This window comes from Notechis scutatus, chromosome 6, assembly GCF_049901735.1.
Source record: "Notechis scutatus isolate UNSWTSFEM ecotype Mainland chromosome 6, rNotScu1.2, whole genome shotgun sequence".
Taxonomy (NCBI): domain Eukaryota; kingdom Metazoa; phylum Chordata; class Lepidosauria; order Squamata; family Elapidae; genus Notechis; species Notechis scutatus.
This window is the reverse complement of record NC_142014.1, coordinates 27,968,400-27,986,765: the sequence shown is the minus strand read 5'-3', so window position 1 is coordinate 27,986,765 and position 18,366 is coordinate 27,968,400. Positions and strand designations below refer to the sequence as shown.

At 42.7% G+C, this 18,366-nt stretch overlaps 1 protein-coding gene across 1 annotated transcript in view; it reads right to left on the bottom strand.

Moving 5' to 3' along the window:
- The window catches only part of PIK3CG (phosphatidylinositol-4,5-bisphosphate 3-kinase catalytic subunit gamma), a 40,824-nt gene extending 32,071 nt beyond the window's left edge, over nucleotides 1-8,753 (bottom strand). The window contains exon 1 of the mRNA XM_087967788.1: nucleotides 8,600-8,753. The gene's annotated coding sequence lies outside the window, so the exon portion shown is untranslated. The remainder of the gene's footprint in view (nucleotides 1-8,599) is intronic.
- Nucleotides 8,754-18,366: the final 9,613 nt, after the last annotated feature.

Genomic DNA, 18,366 nt, shown 5'->3' with positions numbered 1-18,366 from the left:
GCCCGGAGCCTCCTCCAAGCAGCCTGCCCGCCCGCCCGCTGGGCTTCCCTTCCGCCCAGCGGCTCGGGAAGGCACGAGTGCCCATGAGTTAAAGGAAGCCGAAAGTTGCTGGGAAGTTGCTCGATTTTCCAGAGCTTTGCAAAGGCAAAGTTTGCAGGCTGGAGCGTCTTCCCGCCGAGGAGCAGGAAGGGTTCTGCCCGGCGGGCGGGCGGGCTGCTTAAACTTTGCTCGGGCGGCACTTTAAAGCCTGCTCCCAGCACCCGAGCAACTTCCCAGCAACTTTCGGCTTTGTTTTAACTCGCGGCGCTCGCGCCTCGCCCTGAGCTGCACGGCAGCCCGCTCCAAGCAGCCCGCCCGCCCGCTGGGCGAACCTTCCCGCTCCTCAGCGGGAAGACGCTCCAGCCTGCAAACTTTGCCTTTGCAAAGCCCTGGAAAACGGAGCAACTTCCCAGCAACTTTCGGCCGTTTTAACTCGCGGGCGCTTGCGCCTGGCGGAGGAAGCCGGAGCCTCCTCCAGCAGCCTGCCCGCCCGCCCGCCGGGCTTCCCTTCCGCTGCGGGGCTCAGGGCCAGGCGCGGCGCCCGCGAGTTAAAACGAAGCCGAAAGTTGCTGGGAAGTTGCTCGGGTGCTGGGAGCAGGCTTTTAAAGTGCCGCCCGAGCAGGACCGCCGAGCCGGAAACGGGGCACCAAGGCAGGGCAAAGCTCCACCAGCAGCGGCCTAGCTTTAGGTGGCTCCAAGCAGCCCGCCCCACACGCCGGGTGGAACCCTTCCCGCTCCTCGGCGGGAAGACGCTCCAGCCTGCAAGCTTTGCCTTTGCAAAGTTTAAGCCTGGAAGCCCGGAAAAAAAGGGGGATCGGCGGGACTCACCTTCGGAGAGGTCGTACTCGAAGGTGATTTCGAACTCCCAGCCGAGGCCTTTGCAAATTTCTTTTCTTTCCTACCCCTAGATCGCTCCGCACTGTTTTGCAGCTTTGGGGCCACGCAGCACAGGGCAATTACGCCACGCCCAGCTATTTTTTTCAGGGCGGGCCGGATTGGACAGACCAATGGCAGTGATTTTTTTTCAGGGGCGGGCCGCATTGGACAGACCAACGGGCCGGATGTGGCCCACGGGCCGTAGTTTGCCCACCCCTGAACTAGAGCATACAAAACATTTGCTAGACCTATACTTGAATACAGCTCATCAATCTGGAACCCATATCATGTATCTGATATTAACACAATTGAAAAAGTCCAGAAATATTTCACAAGAAGAGTTCTCCGCTCCTCTACTCATTGCAGAATACCTGGCTTATGCCACCAGACTCGAAATTCTAGACCTAGAAAACCTAGAACTATGCCACCTTTGGTCCAATCTAAATATAGTATATAAAATCATACATTGCAATGTCCTACCTGCAAATGAATACTTCAGCTTTAATCATAACAATACAAGAGCAAACAATAGATACAAACTCAAGGTTAACCGCACCAAACTTGATTGCAGGAAATACGATTTCAGCAACAGAGTGGTCAATGTCTGGAATACTCTACCTGACTCTGTGGTTTCTTCCCCAAACCCCAAAAACTTTAACCTTAGACTGTCTACTATTGACCTCACCCTGTTCCTAAGAGGCCTGTAGGAAGCGTGCATAAGTGCACCAATTGTGCCTACCATCCCTGTCCTATTGTTTTTTTTTTATTTTTCTTATAAGTATCTATCTCATGTATTCAAAACTATATTTATTCTTATACTTGCATCTTGTAAGCGATTGACAAATTAAATAAATACTAAAAAAAAAAATACCTAGCAATGAGTCCCAAGAGTTCAGAAATGGACCCTACCAAGCTAGATGGTTGGGTGACATAGTAGCAGGATGTCTCACTTGTCTCTGTTGTTCAGGTTAGCACACAGGGATTCGCACACTGTCTCTTCTAGAGCAAAGACTCTGCTAAGGTCTCTCTCCTCAACATCTCTGCTCCCCTTCCTTGGAGTTGAGGCTCCTGAAAGACTTGAAACTCAGTTTAGAAAGTCACAGTGGCCTAGAATCAAACTTGATTACAGCATTATAACCACGCAGCCTTCTGGGCCTCAATAGGCCAGTGGATAGCTACTGACATCTTCCAGGTTGTTTATCTGAATCTACAACCCAGTGGTGGTATTCAAATTTTTTTACTACCAGTGCTGTGGGCGTGGCTTGGTGGGCATGGTGTGGCGCAGCTTGGTGGGCATGGCATGGCTTGGTGGGCGTGGCTTGGTGGGCGTGGCAGGGGAAGGTTATTGCAAAATCCCCATTCCCTCCCCACCCCACTAACCCGCTTTCCAGTTCTGTTCTCCTGTGCAGGGCAACAAAAGAAGACCCAGCTGATTAGCTGGGACTCAATGGGAGGCACAGAATAGATGGGGGTGGGGCCAACCAGAGGTGGGTATTTACCAGTTCTCCGAACTACTCAAAATTTCCACCACCGGTTTTCCAGAACCTGTCAGAACTGGCTGAATACCACCTCTGCTACAACCATGGAATTGCCTGGTGGCCTCCACTCCAAGTATGTTCCATCTGCTGAGCTTCCACTGATTAGCCAAAATCAACTCAGAGCTGCCACCTAGTGGAGGTCTCCTGCTTGGCGGCAGCAACATTAATAATCTGGAATTGCTTTTTCTAAGTGAAGTTTAAATCACCTTTAACATCACCTACCAACAGCAGAACAAAAGCAGGGCTAATTTAACAAGCATTTATGGAATTGCAGCCTGCAACCTTGGTAAAGTTTTGGAAGTCTTCCATTCAAACTGTTGAAGTTACGATTCCCCTCTCTTCTAGGAAAACAGCCCCACCCTTTGTCAAGTAGGGCTATTAAAATAGCTGGAGCCAGCTTACTTTTCACAACAGAGGAAGGAGAAAATTACAGGCATGAGAAACAGAGAAAAAACCCTACAAACTAGCTAAAATCCTTTCCCATAGAAATCAAGTAGATGGCAAGCTATAAAAAAAAACTTGTGAAAAGCAAACCAAAAGGCAAGGCAGGAAGGAACCATGATAGCAAACGAGCAACTACAAAGGATCAGGACCATAAAACCAAGATCCCAGGAAAAGATCCTAATCTCAAAGAGACAGGAATTCAACTCGAACACAAATCAAAGACTTCAAAAAAAAATCAAAGAACCTGAAATGTATGAGAGAGGTTTTCCTACTCACTTATTAGATTAATCCTAGGAACACTGTGAGATTTCTTTTTACCTGCCTTCCTATTAATAAACTAATTCTGACTTTCAGCGCAGCTGACCAAATCATTTTGCATTTCTCCCAGCCAGAAAATTTGAATCCACAAAAGGAAAGAACTTTGCCTATTCCTTAAAGGGCAAGGCTTCATTTTCCTTTCCTCAATAACAACCAGATCCAGATTCGTGTTTACGATTGGTCATCCAAATTAGACCAAGTTTCTGCAGGGACAAATTTAACTTCCCACATAGCAATCAACAACAGCCAACACACCTCCTTTACAGTTTAACCCTACCCAAATAACAGGAAGGTTAGGTCATCCCTGCTGTCTTGTTAATGGCTAGCCTCTTATCCCTCTCACTGTTTTATTTATTTAAAGATGTGTATCTGTTGCAATAACCTTCAGGGCTGCTTACACCTCTTCGTTATACATAATGAGAAATATAGAGACAAGTTACGGAGCGAGGGCAGGCAGCTAAAGCTAATCCAATGATATTTTTAAAAAACAACAGCAGAAAAAACAAATTAAATATACAAGCAGGAAACTTTGTTTGAGGAGGAATAGAAGACAGAGCTGTGCCATGAAAGTCTTTTAACCACAGAGGTGAGGCAACTAAGGAAGGATGCCTCCTACAGAGATCAAACAGTAGATAATTTTGCATAGCAACTACTGTCTGGGTACACAATTAACGTGCCAATAGCAATCCACTTCTGGAGTATATTATCCACATCAAGTCTGCTTTCAAGAGTAAAATAAATAAAATGAATACACTTCTGAATTCTTTTTCAACTATTGACGGTTGGTTCCCCCAATTTGTAAAATAAAAGTATGTGAATCCCCTTGCTTGGCCAAAGGAACACTATATATATACAAAAGCGAAATACTCCTTATGCATCATCACAAAATCTCCAGAACCATAAAGCCTATAAAAAATGAAATTTGGCACGTAGGTTCCTCTTGGCTTCTAGGTGCTCACTAAGAAAGGATTTTTCCAAATAACCATCAGAGCATTAGTATTTCCTATATTATTATTATTAACACGCTGTGATGCTAAGTAGTTCTACTCCCTTTCCCACCTGAAAAGAAATCTCTTCCAAATGCAAAACACAAGCAGAGGAGAGGAGTTTCAGTTTCACTTTTAGTTTCACAGCACCAAGCAGCTTTAGTACAGAACAATTTATCTAAGCCACGCCCAGGCTCCTTGCTGTCTCCTTCTTGCTCACACAGCAAATACTGCTTCAGTTTCCAAACAGCCCTCAACTCTCTCACACACTGACAGGACACTAGCCAGATGAATACCAATGGATGCTGGTAGGCAGAGGCAGAATCCCCCCCTTATTTTTCTCCCCAAAAACTAAGCCCGACCACATAGTTTCGTAGCGAAGCACAGGTATCAAGCTAGTATTCAATATTCAAAAAAAAGGTTTGAAGCCATTTCCAGTGTCAGTGATAAAAACATCCACCCACGCATTCACACAAAATACAGGGACTCCTTGACTTACGGCCACCAGTGAGCGCAAAATTTCTTTTGTTAAGCGAGACCTTTGTTAAGTCAGCTTTGCCTCATTTGATGTCCTCTCTCGCCACAGTTTTTAATCCTTGCCCTTGCTAAATTATTCACACGGTCGTAAAGTGAATCAGGCTTCCCCGTTGATTTTGCTTGTCAGACGGTCGCAAAAGGGGATTGTGTGACCCCCGGGGACACTGCAGTCATCGTAAATATGAGTCAGTTGCCAAGTGTCTGAATTTTGATCACATGACCATGCAATGGTCATAAGTGTGAAAAATGGTCATAAGTCACTTTTTTCAGTGCTCTTGTAACTACCAATGGTCACTAAGCAAAGTGGAGGACTATCTCTATATTAATGTAAGGATCAAAGGCTCACCTAGAATTCTATCACTGCCATCAAACAGTTGCCAAAAAAAATCCACAATCCAGATATAAATTTTAAAATGTCCAAATAATTAATGTTTAAATGTTTAAACCCATACCGACAGCCTCTTTCCTCCATGAGTTTTCCAAATTCTTCTTTTAAAGACATCAGCCTACCATGGCCAATTCTATACACAACTCGATCAGGGCAAAGCAATAGACGCAAATCTACATAGATTTCTGTAAAGCCTTTGATTCAGGGGTACATGACAAACTACTCCTAAAACTAAAATCTTACAGTATCTCTGGACACCTGCATAACTGGATAGCATTCCTGTCAAACAGACAACAAATGGTCAAAATTGGGAGCGTCCTATCAAATTCTGTACCTGTCAACAGTGGTGTCCCCCCAGGCAGTGTTCTAGGACCAACTCTCTTCATACTCTACATAAATGACCTCTGTGATCATATCAAGAGCAACTGCGTTCTCTTCGCTGATGATGTAAAGCTATTCAACAGACACAGACAATACTGCTACCCTTCAAAAAGACCTCGACTATGTATCAGAATGGTCAAACAAATGGCAACTTCAAATCTCAACAAATAAATGCTTTGTCCTACATATTGGCAAAAAAATCAGAAAATAAAATACAGGCTGAATAGTCAAGACCTTGTTGATGATCCAAACTCTGTCAAAGATCTTGGAGTACTCATCTCAAATGACCTAAGTGCTAGAGCCCACTGTAACTACATAGCCAAAAAGGCGTTAAGAGTTGTAAATCTAATCTTATGTAGCTTTTTCTCTGGTAATATTACACTAATAACTAGAGCATACAAAACATTTGCTAGACCAATACTCGAATATAGCTCATCAGTCTGGAACCCACATTATGTATCTGATATTAACACAGTTGAGAAAATCCAGAAATATTTCACAAGAAGAGTTCTCCACTCCTCTACTCGTTGCAGAATACCTTATGCCACCAGACTCGAAATTCTAGACCGAGAAAACCTACAACTACGCCGCCTTCGGTCCGATCTAAGTATAGTATATAAAACCATACATTGCAATGTCCTACCTGTCTATGAGTACTTCAGCTTCAACCATAACAACACTAGAGCGAACAATAGATACAAACTCAAGGTTAATCGCACCAAACTTTATTGCAGGAAATACGACTTCAGCAACAGAGTGGTCAATGTCTGGAATACTCTACCTGATTCTGTGGTTTTTTCCCAAAACCCCAAAAACTTTCCTTAGACTGTCTACTATTGACCTCACCCCTTTCCTAAGACGTCTGTAGGGGGCGTGCATAGGCGCACCAACGTGCCTACCGTCCCTGTCCTATTGTTTCTTTTATTTTTTATTTTTTTTTCTTATATGCATCCACGTATTCATAACTATGTTTTTACTTATACCTATTATCTTGTAAGCAATTGACAAATAAAAATAAATAAATAAATACATAAATAAATAAATAAATAAATTCTACAGCTAAATTACCTCTGGTGAGTCACCTATTATTTAATTTCGCCAGATATAACACCGCATTTCAATACCATAAGCAAAGCAGGGGCTGCTATCTTCTTCCTTTTCCCAGGACGGGTGCACAAGATCAATCCTATAAGGCTTAGTTATTATTAATCAATATCAATTATTGACAGTTTCCCTGCTCATTTTCTCAGCGACACCCCTGTGAAGTAGGGCAGTGGCTCTTCCCAGGGTGCAGATGAAGGTGGGTGCAGCTAAAGATGATTCAAACATCTAAACAGGACCCTAAAACATCTTTCTACATATGATACTGATGGGCAATAAATTGATTGTTTGTTTAGTAAATTATTCCATGTATTCATTTACTAAGAATTTTGGAATGTCAGGGAGTTACTGCAACCCAGTGGAAATAATACTGTTCACTCCAGCATTTTTTGTCTTGTTCTTATATAACACACACACGTATGTGCGTGTGTGCGTGCAGCTGCTTGCAGAGGGCAGTTGTCTAAACTTGCACCTGCTTGTAAATCCTTATGTCAACATTATGGAAGTGTGCAAGTCTTACTGTCTGTCTATATGTCTATCTACCTATCTGTCTATCAAATTTATACCTATCAAATTTGTCTATCAAATTTCTATCTATAAAATTTATCTGTCTATCTCTATCTCTCTATCCATCCATCCAATCCATCCATTAATCAATCTATCTGTCTGTCTGTCTGTCTATCGTATCAAATTTATCTCTATATATCTATCAAATTAATCTCTCTATCAAATTTATCTCTCTCTCAATCAAATTTAACTATAAAATTTATCTGTCTATCTCTATCAAATTTATCTCTTTCTCAATTTTATCTCTGAATTTATCTATCGTATCTAATTTCTATAAAATGTCTATTTATTTATTGTATCTAATTTCTATAAAATCTATCGTATCTAATTTCTATAAAATGTCTCTATCATATCTAATTTCTATAAAATGTCTATTTACCTATTGTATCTAATTTCTAATATGTATGTATGTATGTATGTATGTATGTATGTATGTATGTATGTATGCGTTCGAGCTTTGTTCGAATTTTCCCACGTCATTATAGTTGTGCTTTTAAAGTTGTAGCAACGTTTCGCAGAATCTCATCTGCCATCATCAGGCTTCTGTATTGTGTTCGTCTGTGAGTCAGACTGTAAAGCCTGACTCACAGACGCACACAATACAGAAGCCTGATGATGGCAAATGAGATTCTGCCAAACGTTTACAACTTTAAAAGCACAACTATAATGACGTGGAAAATACCCGAACAAAGCTGAATACCATACATGTAAGTACCCTAAAACTTAAGAAAATATATATATATATATATATAATCTAATTTCTATATTATATTTAATTTCTATAAAATCTCAATCTATCTATAGTATCTAATTTCTATAAAATATCTCTCTCTCTCTCTCTATCTCTCTATCTATCTATATATATATATATATATATATAAAATATAAATATAAATAAAATATAATTTCTATAAAATCTATCTATCTATCTATCTATCTATCTATCTATCTATCTATCTATCTATCTATCTATCTATCTATTTATTGATCCTCGAATTTACTTGCAGAGTAACTTTAATGCCTCCCTGCGGGGAAATTGTGTTTACAGACCTTTACAGACCCCGGCCAAAAAAATCCCTTCTCCAGGTCCAAAACCACGGGCTGCAGCTGCCAAGGCCGGCAGGTCCACCCCACACCAACCAAATTCCATTTCCCCGCGCGGGGCTATCACACACCCGCCCACCCACACCCACCCACCCCCGACGGCAAAGAGAGTTGCGCCTCCCCAAGGTTCCCCCAGCGAAGCAAGCGAGGGGATTCCGCGAGGGAGGGGGGAAAATCCCACGCGTGTTTCCCCCCCACCCACTTCTCGTGCAAACTTCTCCTGATGAGAAACCCGCGATTGGGGGGGGGGCGTCCGAGGGTCTCTCCTCCTTCCTCCCCGTAGCTGCCTTCACAAGCCGACCGCCTGGTCCCAGACTTACGTCCAAGCGGAGCGGCGGCGGAGCTGCCCTTCCTCTTGGCGGAGGGCAAGGCCGGCCGGCTCCGAAGTCCTCCTCTTCCCGGCAGGGCTCCCCCCACCGCCGGCTCCCTCTGCCGCGCCCGCCTCGGCTTCCCCAGCCTCGGCGGCACCTGCCTGCCCCAACAGCTGACTGCAGGCCTCGCCCAGCGGGCTGGGGAAGGAAGCGCAGGCGGAGCAGGCGGCGCTGGGGCTGGGCCGGCTCCGGCTCCGGGGTTGCGAGACGACGAGACACCCCGTCCCCGTCGACCTTTTTTTGACCGCAAATCTCAGCACTTGAGTCGGATTTCCCGCATTTACCTCAGCGGCCAATCCAACTTTCAAGGGGTTTGGATCTAGGACAGGCGGTCCTCGACTTACGACAACGGTTTCAAAGTTGCTAAGCGAGACGCTGGTTAGGTGAGGAATTTTCTTGTCGCCGTTCCTGAGGGAATCGCAGCTGTAGTTTGTAACACGGTTGTTAAGTGAATCGGGTTTCCCCCATCAGCTTAGAAGGAGTTTGGATCTAGGACAGGCAGTCCTCTATTTACGACCCCAATATAGCTCCCAATTTCCATGGCTAAGGAAGATGTTGGTTAGGTAAGTTGGTTAGATGAGGACTTTCCTTGCCACCATTTTTGAGGGAATCACTGCCGTTGTTTGAAACACAGTCGTTAAGCAAATCGGGTTTCCCCCATCGACTTTAAATGGGTTTGGATCTAGGACAGGTAGTCCTCGATTTACGACCCTGACAAGGCCCCAAATTTCTGTGGCTAAACGAGACGTTGGTTAGGCGAGGACTTTCTTTGCCACCGTTCTTGAAGGAATCATCGCCGTGGTTCGTAACGGTTGTTAAGCGAATTAGGTTTCAAAGTGGTTTGGTTCTAGGAAAGGAAGTCCTCGACTTACAACTCTAAGGGAGCGCCCAATTTCCGTGGCTACGTGAGACATTGGTTAGGTGAGGATTTTCCTTGCCACCGTTCTTGAGGGAATCACCGCCGTTTTTCGTAACATGGTGGTTAAGTGAATCAAGTTTCCCTGTCAGCTCCAAACTGGTTTGGATTAGGACAAGGTAGTCCTTGATTTACGACCCCGACAAGGCCCCAAATTTCCGTGGCTGAGCGAGACATTGGTTAGGTGAGGACTTTTCTTGCCAGCGTTCTTGAGGGAATCACTGCCATGGTTTGTAACACGATTGTTAAGTGAATCGGGTTTCAAACTGGCTTGGTTCTAGGACAGGAAGTCCTTGAGTTACGACTTTAATGTCCGTGGCTAAGTGAGACATTTGTTAGGCGACGACTTTTCTTGCCACCGTTCTTGAGGAAATTGCCACCGTGGTTCGTAACGCGGTTGTTAAGCAAATCGGGTTTCCCCATCAGCTACAAACGGATTTGGATCTAGGACGCGTAGTCCTCGATGTACGACCCTGATGAGGCCTCAAATTTCCATGGCTAAGTGAGACATTTGTTAGATGAGGACTTTTCTTGCCACTCGACACCATCGTTCAATTTGTAACACGGTTGTTAAGTGAATCGGGCTTCCCCATCGGCTTTGCCAGTCAGAAGGTCGTGAAAGCGGATCATGGGACACTTCAACTGTCATAAATGTGAGATGGTTGCCAAGCACCTGAATGTAAATCACGGGACCGCAGAGATGTTGCAACGGTCTTAAGTGTCTTAAAAATGGTCGTGAGTCGTTCTTTTTCAGCGTTGTGGTAACTTCAAACAGTCAACCAAGCAAACCGTTGTAAGTCGAGGACTACCTGTAAAATGGTTGTAAGTTGAGGACAGATAGTCCTCGGTTTACAACTATGCCTTTAGTGGTCTTTTTTTTCCCTCCGCCCGATATATATGCATTTGAGCAATAAAACTTTCAGGAAAATTGCAACACAGGAAATGTCAAAATCTCAAAATTTTGCTGAAAAAACACTAGAACTTTGAAGAAAAAAAAGCAACCCGACATAGATGGAGATGTGGAAACTTGCAACAACAACAACAACAAAAATCCAACCCAAAGCATTACTGGGTGTTTTTTTTTACCCTATGGCTGTTCTGACCCAAACCTTCTTCCAAGGAAACAAACACAAAATGGAGGTAACGGCAAAAGCTTTTAATGATTCTTTACAAATTCCGTTCCTTCCTGGTTAAAAGGCTGTTTCAAACTAATGGTCTCTGATAAGAACGAGGTTGTGCAAGGCTGCCAAGAACACTAGATAAAGTTGCCAAGAAATATTTCAAACACAAAGAGTCTCCAAACACAAACTAAGATAGTCCGAGCATCCACAAGGCTTGAATGCAAAAACTTCTTTGCTTCCTGCAAAGAACTCCGGTTTCTCAGCTGGCTTTTATCTCTTAAGGGAGGGGCCATTACCTTGCAGCCTTACGCCCGAGTTGTGCTGCTGCAGCTGCTTTTCCTTCAAGCAGCTTTGCACGTACGTGCACCTGGCACAGGCTCCTTGGGAACCTCTTCACCAGTGCTGCCAGCCTTCATAATCTCCAAAGGCAGCATTCTACTCCCTGATGGTCCTGGCCCCATCCCTGCATCACACACAGGCCCCTCATCAGAATCCTCACTCTCGTAGAAGAGAGAAAATATATAGAAAATATAGAATGTTAAATAAGATATGAAATAGTATATTAGGTGAGCATGAATTTGATTTATGTCTGTATAAAAAGATGTAACCCGGGGTTAAGCCGCTTTCCAAAAAGAAGTTTTATGTATTTATGTTTTGTGTTTTGTTTGTCTACGTTTGAATTAATAAAACTCTAGAAGAATGTTGGAAGAGAATAATGAAATTGCAAATAAGACAGATGGTTACAATGAATATATACAAATCAAGGTAAAAGAAATATAATTGAATAGAAGGAAAGGGAGAAATAGAGAGAAGTTGGGGAAAAATATGAAGTTGAATATATAAGATAAATATTCACATTAAACTGTGCTTGTATGGAAATGTGATAGTTTGGAATTATGCTGTCTTTAAACAAGATGTTTTATTTGTTTTTCAGAAAAGATGTCTTATGTTTTTATATCTTACATTTTGTTTGTCTGTGTATTGTTTTTAAAAATTAATAAAATTTGTTTAAAAAAAAAAAAAGAATCCTCACTCTCCAAGACCTCAGCCATCCACACCTGCTGCTGACAAACCACAACAATGACTTAGAATCAGAGGTGTGAAAGGGATCCTTGAGGTCGTCTATCCCACTCCCTGTTCAAATGTGCAGAAGCTACCAGGCCATTTCTGATAGGCAGTTGATCTGATCGATCTGTATAGATTTTGATACATCAATCCTCCTTGGAGGGCATCCACCGAAGGTCGAAAAGACAGCTTGGTGTAATGGTTAAGGCGCGTGACATTAGAAACCAGGAAACTGAGTTCCAGACCTGCCTTAGATACAAAACCGGCTTGGTGACCGTTCACTCTCAACCAGGGGTGGGATCCAAAAATCCCAGCACCCGGTTCTCTTTGCCGGTTGCTGGGTGGGCATGGCCATGATGGGCGTGGCCTACCAGAATGCCCGTGAGCGGGGGTGGGATTCTACAGGTTCGCACCTATTTGCTAGAACTGCTTGTTAACATTCTAAGCAGTTTGGAGAACCGGTTGTTAGAAGAAATTACTGGTCTAATCCTGTAAGGAAGGCAGGAAGGAAACATTCTGGTGTTGCTTACAGAAATTGCCTCTCCGTTAACCCTTATTACATTCTTGGCAGGACTAGACTTCCTGTCTCAGAAACTTCTCTGGAGTTTTTTCCCCCTCCTTTGCTGGTACTTTGCTTGTGTGGAGTGATCATTCAAAGTTACAATGGCACTGGAAAAAGTGACTTATGACCCTTTTTCACACTTATGACTGTTGCAGCATCCCCACAGTCATGAGAGGCCAGGCGAGGAGAAACATGCCTCGATGTAAGTGATATTGAGTTGGCCACGCCCAGCCAATAACATGACCACCAAGCCATGTCCACCCAGTCACATGACCACCAAGCCACGCCCACCACCTAAGCTACACCCACAGAACTGGTTGTTAAAAAATTTGAATCCCACCCCTGCCTGTGAGGGCCATTTTTTGCCTTCCCCAGAGTCGGAGGCTTCCCTCGGGCCTCTGGGAGGGCAAAAATGGCCTCCCCTGGGCTCTGGAGGCCATCTGGAAGCCAGAAACAGGCCTTTCTGTTGGTATTAGGATGAAACTGTTTTAATCAAAATTAATCATGCAAAAAAAGGCAACCCATTTGTTAATACACTGCTCAAAAAAATAAAGGGAACACAAAAATAAGACATCCTAGATCTGAATGAATGAAATATTCTTATTAAATACTTTGTTCATTACATAGTTGAATGTGCTGACAACAAAATCACACAAAAATTATCAATGGAAGTCAAATTGAGCAACCCATGGAGGTCTGGATTTAGAGTTACACTCAAAATTAAAGTGGAAAAAAACACAGGCTGATCCAACTTTGATGTAATGTCCTTAAAACAAGTCAAAATGAGGCTCAGTAGTGTGTGTGGCCTCCATGTGCTTGTGTGACCTCCCTACAATGCCTGGGCATGCTCCTGATGAGGTGACGGATGGTCTCCTGAGGGATCTCCTCCCACACCTGGACTAAAGCATCCCCCAACTCCTGGACAGTCTGTGGTGCAACGTGGCGTTGGTGGATGGAGCGAGACATGATGTCCCAGATGTGCTCAATTGGATTCAGGTCTGGGGAACATCCATAGCATCAATGCCTTCATCCTGCAGGAACTGCTGACAGACTCCAGCCACATGAGGTCTAGCACTGTCATGCATTAGGAGGAACCCAGGGCCAACCGCACCAGCATATGGTCTCACAAGGGGTCTGAGGATCTCATCTCGGTACCTAATGGCAATCAGGCTACCTCTGGCGAGCACATGGAGGACTGTGCGGCCCCCTAAAGAAGTGCCACCCCACATTACTGACCCACTGCCAAACCGGTCATGCTGGAGGATGTTGCAAGCAGCAGAACATTCTCCACGGCGTCTCCAGACCCTGTCATGTCTGTCACATGTGCTCAGTGTGAACCTGCTTTCACTGGCACAGGGCGCCAGTGGCGAATTTGTCAATCTTGGTGTTCTCTGGCAAATGCCAAACGTCCTGCACGGTGTTGGGTTGTAAGCACAACCCCCAGCTGTGGACATCGGGCCCTCATACCACCCTCATGGAGTCTGTTTCTGACCGTTTGAGCAGCCACATGCACATTTGTGGCCCGCTGGAGGTCATTTTGCAGGGCTTTGGCAGTGCTCCTCCTGTCCCTCCTTGCACAAAGGTGGAGGTAGCGGTCCTGATGCTGGGTTGTTGCCCTCCTACGGCCTCCTCCACATCTCCTGATGTACTGGCCTGTCTCCTGGTAGCGCCTCCATACTCTGGACACTACGCTGACAGACACAGCAAACCTTCTTGACACAGCTCGCATTGATGTGCCATCCTGGATAAGCTGCACTACTTGAGCCACTTGTGTGGGTTGTAGATTCCGTCTCATGCTACCACTAGAGTGAAAGCACCGCCAGCATTCAAAAGTGACCAAACCATCAGCCAGAAAGCATAGGAACTGAGAAGTGGTTGTGGTCACCACCTGCAGAACCACTCCGTTATTGGGGATGTCTTGCTAACTGCCTATGCTTTCCACCTGTTGTCTATTCCATTTGCACAACAGCAGGTGAAATTGACTGTCAATCAGTGTTGCTACCTAAGTGGACAGTTTGATTTCACAGAAGTATGATTGACTTGGAGTTACATTGTGTTGTTTAAGTGTTCCTTTTATTTTTTTGAGCACAGGAAATATAAGGTTATTTCTTTGCTGGGTATTTTATTTATGAAAATAATTATGTAAGTCTTGCAATCTTAAATGAGAACACTGAATCAATGGAAAATGACATCCTGATTTCCAACAGTGTTGAACAATTACTTTTCAACAGTGTATTTATCTTAGAGTCAGACCTATTTTTTTTAAAGTATAACACTATTTCCAGTCTCTTTGCAGCTTCACTTTTGACATTGTTTGTCATAAGTCGGCTTGCTGCCAATTTTTCTAACAAGGCTTTCTAAAGACATAATCCAAAATGGAGCTATCAAGCTGCTATAGAAACCACCAAATTCCTGCCAGGAAAAAGAAAGTTTTTCAAAGCAACAATAAAGATTTGATGATAGATTAGATAAATAGATAGATAGATAGATAGATAGATAGATAGATAGATAGATAGATAGATAGATAGATAGATAGAAAATTATGTGGTCGGGCTTAGTTTTGGGGGAGGAAAATAAGGGTGGGGGAAATTGTGCCTCTGCCTACCAGCATCCATCGGTATTCATCTGGCTAGCATCCTGTCAGTGTATGAGAGAGTTGAGGGCTTTTTGGAAACTGAAGCAGTAATTGTTGTGTGAGCAAGAAGGAGACAGCAAGGAGCCTGGGTGTGGCTTAGCTCAACTGTTCTGTACTAAAGTTGCTTGGTGCTCTGAAACGGAAATGGAAACTCCTCTCCTCTGCTTGTGTTTTGCTTTTGGAACAGATTTCTTTTCAGGTGGGGAGGGGGAGTAGAACTCCTTAGCATCAGAGCATGTGAATAATAATAATAATATACAAAATACTAAAGCTCTGATGGTCATTTGGAAAAATCCTTTCTTAGTGAGCACCTAGAAGCCAAGAGGAACATTTGTGCCAAATTTCAAGTTCGTAGGCTTTACAGTTCTGCAGATTTTGTGATGATACGTGAGTGGTGTTTCACACACACACACACACACACACACACACACATCCCTCTCTCCCTCTCTTGTGTGAGTGAGGATATTGTGCTCTATACAATGCCAAATACACACCTGAACAATTAATGTGCACAACTGAAATCAAAGGTCAGATTTGCATTATTCAGAGATGATATAGCAAAAGCAATAGCACTTAGACTTATATACCACTTAACAGTGCTTTATACCCCTCTCTAAGCGGTTTACAGAGTCAAGCCTATCACCCCCAACAATCTGGGTCCTCATTTTACCGACCTCTGAAAGATGGAAGGCTGAGTCAACCTTGAGCCAGTCACGATCAAACTCCTGGCAGTGGGCAGAATTAGCCTGCAATACTGCCTGCAATACCGCACCACCATGGCTAAAATTGCCCATAGAAAAAAGACACTTTAAGTTATTACAGTAATCACAGTAGCTGCAGTTAGTCAGTTGATTATATTTGCAGAAGACCAAATACAATAGTTTTGAAACCAGTGACATTAAAAAAAAAAAAAAAAAAGATGGTAGCTCTATAGACCTGACCACATGCCATCGAAAAAAAAGCATTCCCTTCTTTAGAAAATACATCTTTAACCACGATCCTGGTCTTGGGGCAATTACCAAACAAGCACCCAAGGATCTACCGATAGATCTGTATCGGCATCGGACACTTCCTGATGGGCTTCGTTCAATAAAGGAGAATATTTGTAGCTCAGGGTTGACAGGAGGGGTCCTTGGTGCTCTCTGAGCTTGGTGGTTTTCTTGCAGACGTTTCATGACCCAACTAGGTAACATCATCAGTGCTAGTAAGGAGTGTGGTTTGCTCTCAGTTTATATTCTGGTGACTTGCTTGTCTGGGTGGGTGGGGGCAGTCTTAAGAGATTCTTCGGTTGGGCTGTTTACTGATGCCTCTTTGACAGGTTCTTGATTGGGGTGTCACTTACTACTTGATTGTTCAACTGATGTTAACCTTGGAGTTAGTCTATGCTTATCTGGGGGCTGATTACTGGATTACTCTTTTGGGCTGGTTGATTGACTCTTTTTGCATATGCAAAAGAGTGTTTATTCATTCATGCATCAATTTTTTCTTTCGTAAGGAAGAAAGCTCTAGGAGGAGCCCTCGTTTAGCGACTGCCTCATTTAGTGGCTCTTTGTAATGAAAGGGTGATGATTTTTGGACCTTCCCAACTCTGTAGTTTGCATTCTGTGGGCTTAAAATTATGAGTACAGAGGTAGGTTCTGACCTTTTATTTATTTTTTTAAAAAAATCATCAAACAGTGACCTCTACTGGACAGGTAGAAAACAAATGAGTCCCATTTAGCTATTATATCTGTCAGAATGTTTTTTAAAAATCTGTGTAGATATCCAGCATATTTTATTTATTTATTTGCTTGCTTTAATTTATTCATCATATAAAAATTACAAATTCAAATTAGCAAAATGAAAAAAAATAAAATGTGACAGGGCACGATAGGCAGGTTAGTGTGCTTACATTCAGCCCCCCCCCCCACCTTAAGGATCTCTCTTAAATATAGAGTGAGGTCCTCAGAAGTGAAATTAAAATTAAAACTGTGAAACTTAGCAGCTGAGACAACGCAATCGGGTAAGGTATTCCAGACTTTAACAAAAATTGGATTATTTTTTTTTTACAATCGAGTTTAAAGCGGTTGTTTGTATGCGTCACATTACAATTAAAACTAGAACAAGTCATTTACAGGTAAAGCATTACTATTACAACTCTGTATATAATAACTAAATCTGACCACGTGTCACAGTTCTAAGCTTAACCAAACCAAGAATTTCAAGCCATAACATAAGGTAATCTATGTATTATTGACAGAAGAGTGCAAAACTTTTCTTGTCAAATACTTTTGAACTCACTTGATTGTATGAATGTCTGATATGTGGTAAGGATTCCAAACAGTTGAGCGGTATTCTAAAATTGACGTTTTGGAAGCTCTAGCGAGCAATACAATATTTCCAAAAATATTGTATTCCCTCCCCCCCCCAAAAAAACCCACCCACTTCATATAATTAAATTAATTAGTACTGTAACTGAAACTTGGGCTTGGTGTTTGTTGTTTGTTTTAACCCTTTCAAATCCAAATCTTTACTGGTTACTTTATTTTTGTAATGAGTAAACCAATTAAAAGAACCGGTAGTTATTTTTCAAGCAATAGTAGCGGTGTTGGTCAAGGAGAAAAAAAAATGACTCAAAATCTGTAAATAATAATACATTTCTAATAATTGCAAGGTTTTTTTTTTATTTCGTCAAAAGGAAGGGAGAGATTAATATGGAAAGAAGGAAGTTCTTAAGTTATAATTGCATATATTCAAATTCTCTTAGAGAAGTTTGCAATAGTTTGTTGTTCCTTCTTCCTAACAAACTTTGGCACAGTTTCCAATATAATTACTCTTTAAACCTATTAAGAACACAACAGGTTTGAAAAAGTTTAAAAAAAATCTAAGCCAAGTCAGACCTGATTAACATTTGAGTAGAAGAAGACTTGCCAAGAAATACCAGGAATGCTTGAGTTTAACAAACATTGTGGAAGAAGAAGGCAACGGTGAATCATTTCTATGCTATTTTCAAGAAAATGTCAGAGAGATGAAGACACTTTGTGTTGAGTGTGATGTGACGAAATATGGGGGAAGGGGGTTAATGCAAAAAGATGCAATGTTTGTGTTGAAGTTCTCCATAAATCCTTTGATAGGATTAAATAATTGCTGACGAATGACTCATAGGTTTATTCTGACCCAATGGTTTGCATTTAATTTCAGATAAGATAAGGACAATGAGTTCTTAAACTTATGATTGAGTTTAGGAATTGAGAACATTAAAACATCTGAAGACTATACAGTAGATGTAAATACAGGTATGGAAAGAGAGAGGGATGGAGAGAGAGGGAGGGAGGGAGAGAGAGAGCGGGGAGGGTATCTCTACATCATCCAATTATTGGATTGTTTTATTTGTATTTGGTCTCCATTTTCCAATTATTTCCAAAGTAATTTCTAAGA